The sequence below is a fragment of the Triticum aestivum genome, chromosome 1B (assembly GCF_018294505.1).
Source record: "Triticum aestivum cultivar Chinese Spring chromosome 1B, IWGSC CS RefSeq v2.1, whole genome shotgun sequence".
NCBI classification, from domain to species: Eukaryota; Viridiplantae; Streptophyta; class Magnoliopsida; order Poales; family Poaceae; genus Triticum; species Triticum aestivum.
Genome location: NC_057795.1, coordinates 563,212,038 through 563,224,731, shown reverse-complemented (window position 1 = coordinate 563,224,731; position 12,694 = coordinate 563,212,038).

The window sequence follows — 12,694 nt, the reverse complement described above, 5'->3', positions numbered from 1 at the left end:
AACATATCAAGTCCCCTTTATTCCCATACACCGTGACCCACTTATCCGTGTTTATGCTTCTGTCACTCAAGCAACCCACTATAAGTAAATCATGAACGCATTGCAACAACCTACAGCAGGAATCCCTCACGCTTGCGTGACACGGAGGACACAACCGGACAGCACCAAAATAAAACATACAACTCATACCAACTCTAGAGCATCAATCAACCCAAAGACAAAGGATATCTACTCAAAACATCATAGGATGGCAACACATCATTGGATCATAATATGTGGCATAAATCACCACGTTCAAGTAGGGATTACAGCGGGGTGCGGAAGAGTGGACCGTGTAGTGGGATGAAGACGATCACCGCGGCGATGATTCCCCTCCCGATAGCACTCTGGCGCCACCGAGAGAGAGGAGGAGAGGTTCTACCCCTTGTGCTTCCTCCTCCATGGCCTCCCCCTTGGATGGGGAGAGGTTCCCCCTCTGGTTCTTGGCCTTCATGTCGATGATGGCCCCTTCGAGATCCTTCCCCATGGCCTCTGGTCATGATGGCCCCCTCCGGCAGGGTGCCAGAGAGGTCCTAGATTGATTTCTCGTGGCTACAAAAGGCTTGCAGCAGCGGAACTTCCGATCTAGGTTATTTTCTGGAGGTTTGGGTATTTATAGAAGAGGTTGGCGTCGAGGACAAGTCAAGGGGCCCCATAGGGAGTCCATGAGGCACAAGGGTGCGCCCCCACCCTCATGGAGCCCACGGGACTCCCCTCCGGTAGTTTTTTGTTCCCGTATTTTTTATATTTTCCCAAAACAATCTCCGTTGATTTTCAGCGCATTCTGAGAACTTTTATTTCTGCACAAAAACAACACCACGGTAGTTCTGCTGAAAACAGCGCCAGTCCGGGTTAGTTCGAATCAAATCATACAAAAATCATATAAAACTATTGTAGACATGGCACGAATACTTCATAAATTATAGATACGTTGGAGACGTATCATGCACTGTCTCTTTGCATCAACAATGACCCGGTGAAGATCATCAACGGGCACATCGTCTGGTTCCTCTTGATCTTCAGCTTCCCCCGCTGCAGCATTACTGTATTCAGGGGGCACATAGTTGTCATCATCCTCTTCTTCTTCGCTGTCTTCCATCATAACCCCTGTTTCTCCGTGCTTGGTCCAAACATTATAGTGTGACATGAAACCCTTATAAAGCAGGTGGCTGTGAAGGATTTTCCGATCAGAGTAAGAGTTCGTATTCCCACAGATAGGGCATGGACAACACATAAAACCACTCTTCTTGTTTGCCTCAGCCACTTCGAGAAAATTATGCACGCCCTTAATGTACTCGGAGGTGCGTCTGTGACCGTACATCCATTTCCGGTTCATCTGCGTGCATTATATATAATTAAGTGTGTCAAAAACCATTATCGAACATCATGTATATAGAAGTGACCAAATTAATAGAAGTTCATCATCACCTTAAAACCAAAGTACATACATAGTTCTCATTGAACAACATATAGCTCTCCAGAGCATCTAATTAAACCATACATTGAAACTATCTAAAACATTTCAATGCAACAACAAATACGATCACAATCGCAACTAAGGTAACAATTGATCCAACGGCATAATGATACCAAGCCTCAGTATGAATGGCATATTTCCTAATATTTCTAATCTTCAAGCACATTGCATCCATCTTGATCTTGTGATCATCAACGACATCCGCAACATGCAACTCTAATATCATCTTCTCCTCCTCAATTTTTTTAATTTTTCCTTCAAGTAATTGTTTTCTTCTTCAACTAAATTTAACCTCTCGACAATAGGGTCGGTGGGAATTTCCGGTTCACATACCTCCTAGATAAAAAAATCTATGTCACGTTGCTCGGCATAATTGTCATAAACATTAAATGAAACTAATAGTTATAAAAGATAATATATATATATATATATATACCACATCCGAATCATAGACAGGACGAGGGCCGACGGAGGCGGATACCAAAACCATTGCACTATATAATAACAAACAATAATAAGTAAGAAAACTACACAAGTTTCTATCTAACTCATACAAGTAAGAACCTTTTCTTTTAGAAAAAAGATAAGAATAAGAGGCTCACCACGGTGGTACCTTCAACGAGATCGGAGTGGGCGATCGACGGCAGGCGATGACGGGAACGGGAGAGGACGGATAGCCTAACCTAGACAAATCTTGAGGGAAAATGCAGCTTGGACAAGGAGCTCAAGAGGAGAAAGCTTAAGTGTGGCTCGGGCATTTCATCAAACACTTCATGTGCATAGGAGGTGAGCTAGAGCACAACACACCTCTCGCAAATAAAGCAGAGCACTCCACTGCTCTGCTCACAGGCAAGGGGTATAAATAGGCATCCCATTGCTCCCTGTTCATGGCTAGAACCGGGACTAAAGGACTACCATTGGTCTTGGTTCAAGACACCAACCGGGACCAATGGTGGTGGGCCAGGAGCGAGGCACATTTGTCCTGGTTCATGCTTGGAACCGGGACCAATGCCCCACGAGGCCCGGTCGGCCCCCTGGCCTCACGAACTGGGACCTGTGCCCCCATGGTTCCCGGTTCATGAGTGAATCGAGATTAATGGGCTCTCCCTGCTTGGACCAAAGCCCTGTCTTCTACTAGTGAATCCGCTCTAACCAGTTGTACAACTGTAACAGCAGTTGGAACTGGTCTACCAAATCACTGTCTTCACTGAGCTACTGGTTCTATTTCCTCAACCCTTTTATTTCCTCGCTCAGGTGTTGATGAAATTGATAGTTACTGTTTGAAGACTTTGACTGACGACTTTCTCAATTTCCTCAATAATATTTCTTCAGTCGCCTTTTCTTCTGCCTGCTTATCCTCTTTACACGCTACATGTGCTCTTTGTATGTTTCATTTCATCATGACGACTATGTTACTATCTTGTTATACATGCACCTCAGTCACTACAAGAAATATGTCAACTTGCGACCTTCTGTCAGTGATCCTGGAAGAAATGGTCGTAAATCTACGACCATTTTAGGCCAACTGGTGATAAGCTATTCGGGAGGCTCCAAACCGTAAATTATAACGACCATTTTGGTCAGAAAGGTCGTAATTTCTTTAGACGAAATGGTCGTAGAACTACTAGGAAAAGGCCTACTAATGGCGCACCGGTTTTGCCTACTAATGGAGCACTACCGGTGCGCCATTAGTACCACGCCACTAGTATTTTTTACTAATGGCGCACCAAGCAGTGCGCCATTAGTATGTAACACCATGCGCCATTAGTATGCCTCCAGGAGGGCCATACGTAACCATGTGCTTTGTCATACTAATGGCGCACTCTGTGGTGATGCGCCATTAGTATCATTTGGCATACTAATGGCGCACCTGGAGGTGATGCGCCATTAGTATGAATATTTGTTTTTTTACTTTTCTGATTTTTGCATAGGTTACAAAATATATTATTGGACAAAATATAGACAGGAGCACACAGCAACAGCAGATTCATTGAATACAATAAAAGGTTAGTCCCTGAATACAATTCATCATATTAGTCTCCGAATTCGAAAGACCAAACAAAGATAAAACATTACAAGTCTCAAGACCGCGAGTATCGAGTTTGTCTTCACATTACAAGTCGATATCGATCATCTAAACTACCATCACATAGAAGAGATCTGCGGTCATCACAATGAGCATCATCGTGATCAAACTGGTCTTCATCTGGTTCCTCCAATGCTCCCTCCTCTCTCCCGCTAGATAGCGGGCGTATCTAGATTCGGCCTCCGCCCTAGTGGTGTACCCTAACTGTTACCGCTGAAACGGTGAACCTGTCTCCGACACTCCTCCCAGTCGTCGTAGACTCCGGGAACCTTACCCTTGTACATGACATATGACGACATCTCTATGCACCAGCCAAACAACAGACAATACATAAGCAATATGTAAGTATGCAACAAAAGGATCGGAAGAGAAAAGCAAGACATTAATAGCACGATTCATGGTCCTACTAATAAATAGCATCGATTACATCTAAGTTGAACGACTGTCCAAACCAAAGAGACATACAGATTCATTAAAGTTTGATTACAACATGAGCCAATCAATGTTTCAGAACTACACATCACTACTTTCGACTCGACTCATCGGACAGGAGCGTGGATGAAGCCGTCATCTGTCGTGATGGTCATGAAATCGCGGTCGTTGTCACCCTGCATTTGTAGCATTCCATCTATCTCACTGTTGGACGGTTGATATCTGAGGAAGAACTACCCCGAGGTATGAAGGACATCTTGATGGATGATGTCCGCAAACTCTGACAGGATGCGAAAGAATTCTTGTCTGAGGTCCGCGTCCTGCATTGCCGACAAGCTCACGGCCCAATCTTTGAGATTATCTGGTAGCAGAAGGTGATGATGGTCCCTTACGATCGCCCGCATGTGATGGAGGGCATAGTAGGCATCCTTCTGACCGCCAGGCGGCTGCTTGACGCAGCAGAACTTCATATTGTGTGAGAAGGTGTGCTTGCTGTACTTACGAACTGCCCTGGTGAAGGTGCCTCTAGATTTGGCATAGCCGGGGAGAACATCATCAAGAACCTTCTTGACATTTGTGTAGTCTATCTTGGAGTTATGGTTCGGGTCGAAATACATGGCCATGGAATATTTCAGGCTTAAGAGGATGAGTGTGCAATGTGTGTCACTACACAGAACACGGAATGTTAGAAAAAAAAAGAACGATCAAAACCTAAGAAATCATATGTTATGGGGCGGTTAAGGGATGACTTACTCGGGAAAGTAAGCCACAAGGAAGTTATCCTTATCTGGGTTTGCCAGAATGACGCCTTCGAGGTGTGAACTCGCAACTTGGCGGTCCCCAGCACTGCTCAAGTGCTTGGCACACATATAGAAGGGGTCGACTATCACGATGTCCGGGGTCTTGTCTCTAATGATCCGCATCTCCATACTCAGCGAAAACAACTGAACGAAGGTGTAGTGCAGCGGATGAAGGTTAAACATAGCAAAGATGTCATCAAACCGCAGGACGATCGTACCCCCGATGTCGCCATCCACAAAGCCCTTGCCCTCTGGCACCTTGGCCACAAAAACCGGGTATGCCACATCATTCTCTCTGAGACGCCGCTTCTCCAAAGAAAGAACACTACCCGCCACATTGAGCATATTTGGCGGTAGCATCACCCTACCCGCCACATGCACCCTCCTCGAAATATCCTTAGGTGAAGGTGGCCCGTCCTGAGCACGGATCGAACTCGGTGCAGGATGGCTCGCACCGGCGCCCTTGTTAGTCTTTCGTTTCTGTCCCTTCTTCTTGATCTCCTTTAATGGGACTGAGTTCTGCTCACAGACGGACATCTTGAGCGTGTGGGGGCTAATAATATTTCGCACCTCAGCTATCTGTGGCTTGGTGAAGGCGGGAGCTGGAGGCGTCTCCTGAGAACTGAATGCCAGACGACGCCTGCTGCAATTGGATTTCTCCGCCGTACCAGCTAGATCGCGGTCGTCTTGATTGGGTTCTTGAGAAAGAGGCCCACAGAACTCGTCAGTGTACCCATGTTCGGCAAAGTACTTATCGACTTTGGTAAATGTACCATCGACGTTGTCGTCGTCGTCCAGATCCTGTGCCATAGGGATGTCCGGATCCTGTGCCATAGGGATGTCCGACATAGGTATGTCCGGTAGGTCCGGTAGCGTTGCGGCGTTCTTGCCATGGCTTGGCGCCTGCACGACTGGCGGTCTTGTCTGTGGGGTGGTGTCCCCCGCCCCCAAACAAATCTGGCTCTTCGGCCAAAGCAAGGGCCAGTTTACGCAGGCGTTGAGGGTCATCTCATCTTCTTCGTCGGCCCCAGCGGGTCGAATCGGAGGTAACAGCTTGTCGCAGCCTGGCAGCACCCGAACCACTTCAACCCTATACACTGTGGGTGGCATCGGATTACCGTGGAACATGGGGTTGCCCGGTTGAACGATTCTGCCCTTGGCGACATCGACCAACTCGCCGCCCACAAAGTGCAGAAGAGTGCAAGGAACATCGGCAGCGCCCTGCGAAAACATGTAGGGCATCAGGGATGCCCAGTCAAAGGCAAGAAGATGAAGTCATCGGCCGAGAGGCTTAGTTACCATGATGCCGTCGAGCTCGGCTAATGTCGAGGCACCGCCAATGGCGGGCGTGCAACTGACGGAGGGGCGCTTGCTGGCGAGGTGCCGGCCGGCGTACACCCTGGTGCATTAAGCTCCAATGCCCGTGCCGGCGCCGGAGCCACGAATACCGCCTCCGCCGGAGACACCGATGGCACCGCCGGAGACACCGATGGCGTCGCCTGCGCGTTGTGCGATTTGCGGGCCATGAAGCTGGGAACCGGGGGAGGCCCCTGTTGGCCGCCCGCAATCCACGTCGTCAGCCCACGAATCAATGTAGGCACCATGGCGTTGAGCTCCGTTCCTAGTTGTTGTTCCACTTGCTCTTGGACAAGGTCCGGAATCCGCGCCACTTGTGCCTTGAGTGCTTCAACCTCGCGCGTCTGGCTTTCTGAGCTGGTCTTTTTCTCCTTTCGCCCACCAGCGGTATAGTATGATGACCATTTTGTGGACAAGCCTTTGCCGGCCACACGACCAGCTGACATCGGCTTACTGAGCTTATCCTTGTTTTCCATTACGTTCAACGCCCTATTTAAAGGGGTGTCGAAAGGGGAGCACTGAGACGACCCCGCGCTACTGCTTTTAGTGTCCTGCGGAAGGAACGTGAACCATTTAGAAATATTGGGGATTAATTAGAGTGCAACCATATGGAGCTAATTACGCGGGGGTGTATTCCTTACCAGAACAAGCTCAAGCGCCCTGGTCTTCGGATCCATGGTAAGCTCCTTTGTTATCGGGTCCTCCTTATACCGGGCCCTGACAAAGTTCCTGGTCTGCTTGTCACCGCTATATTTCTCGAAGCTGGGCGGTAGGCCTTGCTCGGCACGCTCCACGTCCTCCTTGTCCCATATAGGCTCCGCCACTCTGTAACCGCCGGGACCGAGTTTGTGTTCCCCTAAGTTCAACTCCCGCATTTCTTTCCCCCACTGACTTGATTCGGAGGTTGCACTGCTCTCGCACTTGATCTTGAACTCCTTGTAGTCATCTTCGTTGATCAAAGGATTTTTCGCCTTGATCTTCTCATAACTATCACCTTTATCAATCATTCTCTTCACCGCGCTTCTCCAAGTAGACAGGGCCGTGCTCATTGTCACGACCGGTTTTTCAATAAAATACTTATTGAGAAAATCGATCTTTAGATCCCAGTATAGGAAAAGTTATCCTCACTGGTAGACAAATACTTGATAAACAGAGGACCAGTAGCATTAAATATATTACAGGGTTGAGCTGAGACTACTCAACAATTTATTACAAACTCGCCAATATCTTACATAAGGGCGGTTATGACACAGGGGTGTGGTGACATGCTACTAGATCAAGATAAAAGTGGCGGTGGATAACTTGACTCCTAACTGGCAGCTCATCGAGCATCGAAGTGAGGCTCGATGAATTTATTTCTGGGGTGGCGGAAGCGGATATAATACAGTGACCAAATGCAGGATCGCACGGGACTGACTGGGACTCATCTAGGCGTCGAACTAGCTGTCGAACTCTTCATCCATGAGATCGCCTTCATCAACATCTAGCCAAATCAACAAGCCAGGTGAGTACTTTGAAAGTACTCGCAAGACAGTTCGGACAAAAGATATAACAAATGCATGCATGAATGTGTCATGAGCAAAATAGTGATGCTCATCCCAATAATAAAGTTTTTGCACGACTGATAATTAAAATAAATAACCAAAAACCGATCGGGTGTCTGGAGCGACGCCTCGAAAGGTAAACAAATAAAGCTCATGCCGCAGTCGGGCGTCTAAGCGACACCACATAAAGGGCTTATAAAAGAAATGCCATAGTCAGACGTCTGTGCGACATCGCAAAAAGGGCTTATAAAAGAAATGCCACAGTCAGACGTCTGAGCGACATCACAGAAAGGGCTTATAAAAGAAATGCCACAGTCGGACGTCTGAGCGACATCACAGAAAGGGCTTGTAAAAGAAATACCACAGTCGGACGTCTGAGCGACATCACAGAAAGGGCTTGTAAAAGAAATGCCACAGTCGGACATCTGAGCGACATCATAGAAAGGGCTTGTAAAAGAAATGCCACAGTCGGACGTCTGAGCAACATCACAGAAAGGGCTTGTAAAAGAAATGCCACAGTCGGACGTCTGAGCGACATCACAGAAAGGGCTTGTAAAAGAAATGCCACAGTCGGACGTATGAGCGACATCACAGAAAGGGCTTGTAAAAGAAATGCCATAGTCGGACGTCTGAGCGACATCACAGAAAGGGCTTGTAAAAGAAATGCCACAGTCGGACGTCTGAGCGACATCACAGAAAGGGCTTGTAAAAGAAATGCCACAGTCGGACGTCTGAGCGACATCACAGAAAGGGCTTATATCAACAATAAATAACGAGTATGCCACAGTCGGACGTCTGAGCGACATCACAGGAAGGGCATATATCAACAGTAAATAACGGGTTAGTCCATCCACCAGAATAAACTTTTATTCGGATTTAAAACCCATGTAGTCTACCAGGTTTTGTCACTGAGGCTGATATCTGACAAGATAAGATGAACACAGTACTTGGACATGTACAAGATGATTTAGAGGGTTTGTGACTCTGCAGAGTTTGTACTAACTGACCACAGCCAACGGATTTCTGTAGCCACTAAGGACTAGTTCCTTTTATGGTATTTCGGTAGAAACACATTTAACCAGTACACACCCATTCCACCTCACGATGCCAGGAATCACCCTAGACAACGTCCAATAAAAACTTTGAGACGGGGAGGTCACAACCTCGAATAGCATGGGATCAAATTTCTATACGCGCGCTCTAAGGGGTGCCCCCCTCTCGGTCCCAACCGGAAACACCCATGCCCCCTGACCGGATGACGGGCTTTCATCCAGGGCCATGGAACCCTCATCCCGGCCTCTCTATTTGGTGTGTACCAGGAAAAACGGTTTGCAACTTACTAAGCCATATTCCTTGCGGAAAACATGTGGCAGTACAGGAATGGAAATGAATGGGAATGTGATTTGATTCACGATGACACTGATGTCAAATAGACTGGCGTAAGACTGGCATGCCACAACACTGCCATCTTACCCATCCTCATGCCAGCACATGGCCATGCAAATATGTATCCAACAACATATGGTTTTCCGAAACTTACTTTCCACTTCTGTGCATGAAGTATAACATTCAAAGAAATGTTCAAAAACATGCCATGAAACTCCTAAATGCAAACATGCAACAAACACTCATCATATTAAGAGTTCAAACATGCTTGCCTGGTTCGGAGTAGTCGGAGTCTAACTGGGTGAAGTTCGCGGCTCCGTCACCTCCTCCGGTATCTACGGTATAAGAAAAATACGTATGTAATGTAAATACAGCGAGGTGCACAAAAAGTAATCCAAATAATTACTCAAAAAATTTGCTAAAAAACTAGAAAAAATTTCAAAGAGAACAGAAAAAGAATCAAACAAAAATCCTTTTCTATTTAGAAGTTATAAGGGTTTTGATCCAGGGACCTTTCTGTAATGAAACAGAAAACTCTTAGGGGGTTCTGCAGAAAAGTCCAGAAAACGATTCGTTTAAAAGAAAAGACTGAGAGACTGACAGGTGGGTCCCACCCGTCAGGTTTGAATATTCAAATGAGGGAGACAGGGCTCGACGGCGCCCGAGAGATGCGGTGATCCACGGCGAGGCAAGGGGATCGGGTGGTACCTTCGTGTTCAGTATGTCCTTCCGCGTTGGTGGGTGGTGGTGGTGGTCGCCGGCGGGCACTGTGTCGATGGCGGCCCTTGCTCCGGCGAACGGTGGTTTGGGTAGTCGTGGACTTCACCGGAGAGAGTTGCGGGGGTCAAATTGGAGTGGGAGTTAGTCTCCTAGAGGTGCCATGAGACTACGGGCAAGACTAGGGCAGTGGAGGAGTTCTCACCGGAGAGAACGCTGCCGGAGTCCGAAGCGGACGGAGGTGGCCGGAGTTGAGGAAGAAGGGCCCCTCAAGGCTCTTCCAGTGGCTGGGCGGGGTCTGGTGAGGTAGTGGAGTTGTGCGGGGGCGAGAGCGAGCTCGGAGGCGCTATTTATAGCCGGCCCGAGGCGGTTGTCGCGTACGGGATAAGTCTGGCGAGCGATTACGGCGGCGCTGTGGCTGGACGGTTGGTTTAAGGGCTTGAGCATCGACTAGACGGAGTACTGGTTCCATTCTAGTGCCTAACTCAGTATGGCAAGGGTGGTTACGGCCTGTCCCCGACGGAACGGCCGCATGGCACGTCGGCGGCAGAGAGCCCGCCCTGAGCGTGCCAGGCCACGGCGACGGTGCTGCATGTGTGCGCTGGCAAGGGAGATGGCCACGCGGAGCTCTCAGGCGGTTTGGGCGGTGCCGAACAGCGTTGTGCCGCAGGGTGCCCCCCTGTCGGCCGCCACGGGGTTCTGCCGCCGCGGAACACGCCGGCGCAAGCGGGCCAGGGTGCCACTGACGCCAGGAACGAGCCAAGCGCGCGTGTGGTGCTCCGGACAGGGAGGAGGAGCCGTGCACAACGCGCCAGGCGCACATTCGGCGCGTGACTGAACTCTGACAAAGAAACGACACTGAACTTACTGAATTTCTAAAGATGTACAGTAATAGTGTAGGTCAGGTGTTCGACAGAATGATTTTGGCATGTGGGGATTTTTCCTTGAGCTGGTTTTTGGTGGAGTGGTTTCTCATTGGGTTGCCTAAATTTTGGTGGAATTTTTGGAGAAGTGGAGATATGTATTTCACCAAACTTTACAAATCTGGTCCAAACTTGCAGAGGGTGAATTTTGAAAATTTTGAAAAGGAGAGGAGTGGATCTTCATGGTTCTAGGTTCTGGGTGCTAAGGACTATCCAGAGGAGTTGGGGTGAGATCAAAGTTCAAAGGCATTGAGGTACTTGCTTTGCAAATTACCTAGGCTCAAAATAAAGGACAGAATTGTTTTGGGAAAATAAATAAATGAGATAGAATCCAAAAATGGATTTAACTAGTTGGGACAGAATGTTTGGGTTGTCCCAAAGTCGAAGGAGGGGTTTTGGGAGAATTTGACCACAAGAGGCATGGTAAAACAAGAATGGATCAAAACCAAAGAAAAGCCCAAAACCAAAAGAGGTTTTCTTTTTAGAAGAAACTAAATCCAGGAAAAGATTTTTAGAGGGAAAACTCAGAAGAGAGGTTTTTAAGATGGGTTTATATGACCTTCTTTAAACCAAGCAAGGCTCTAGCTGAAAACAAAAACCACAAAAAATTTGGAGTGTCACAGCAACTACCCCCTTAGGAAAAATCTCGTCCCCGAGATTTCAGCTGATCCTTAAACAGGTGTGGGTGCTCTGTCCGAAGAAAATCCTCTCTCTCCCAAGTTGCTTCATTCTCGGTGTGATTGCTCCACTGAACTCTGAAAAACTTGATGGTTTTCTGTCAGGTCCTCCTTTCAGACTCTTCTAATATTTTTATTGGGTGCTCCCGGTAGGTGAGGTCTGGTTGCACATCAATATTTTCATGTGATACTTGCTTCTCTGGGTTGCTCACGTACTTTCTTAACTGCGAGATGTGGAACACGTTGTGGATATCGGATAAATCCTCGGGTAGGTCCAGCTGGTAGGCTACCGTGCCTCTTCGGGCCACTATACGGAGTGGTCCGATGAATCTTGGTGCTAGCTTTCCCTTGATCCTGAATCGCTGCAAACCCCTCATAGGAGAAACTTTTAGGTATACAAATTCTCCGGGTTCAAAAATGATTTCCCGATGCTTTCAATCGTAATAACTCTTTTGCCGACTTTGAGCTGTCTTGAGTCGATCTCTAATCGTCTTAACCTTCTCCTCAGCCTCTTTGAGCATATCTGGGCCGAAGATGTGGCTGTCCCCGGTTTCTGACCAGTTAAGCGGGGTACGACATCTTCTCCCATATAGAGCTTCAAAGGGTGCCATTTGCAAGCTGGCTTGATAACTGTTGTTGTATGCGAACTCTGCATATGGCAAAATTTCTTCCCAACTGGTTCCGTAGGTGAGGACACAGGCTCTCAGCATGTCTTCTAGAATTTGGTTTACGCATTCAGTTTGCCCATCAGTCTGGGGGTGGTATGCGGTACTGAATGCTAGTTGGGTTCCCAGTGCCTGTTGTAGGTGATCCCAAAACCTAGAGACGAACTGTGTGCCTCTGTCAGATATGATAGTCTTTGGGACTCCATGCAGGCAGATGATATGGGCAAGATAAAATTTGGCCAGTCTCTGAGTGGTGTGAGTTGTCTTCACCGGGATAAAATGTGCTACCTTAGTTAATCTGTCGGTGATGACCCATATGGCATTATTTCCGTGTCGTGACCGTGGTAGTCCAACAATGAAATCCATTCCAATCTCGTCCCACTTCCACTCGGGTATCTTGTTTGGCTGTAACAGCCCGGCTGGTTTCTGGTGCTCGGCCTTGATGCGTTGACAAGAGTCACAACATGCAATGAACGTGGCTATGTCTCTCTTCATGCCGTGCCACCAAAAATTTTCCTGAAGGTCTTTGTACATTTTTGTTCCTCCAGGATGGATTGAATACGGAGCGATGTGGCTTTCAGCCAGAATCTGT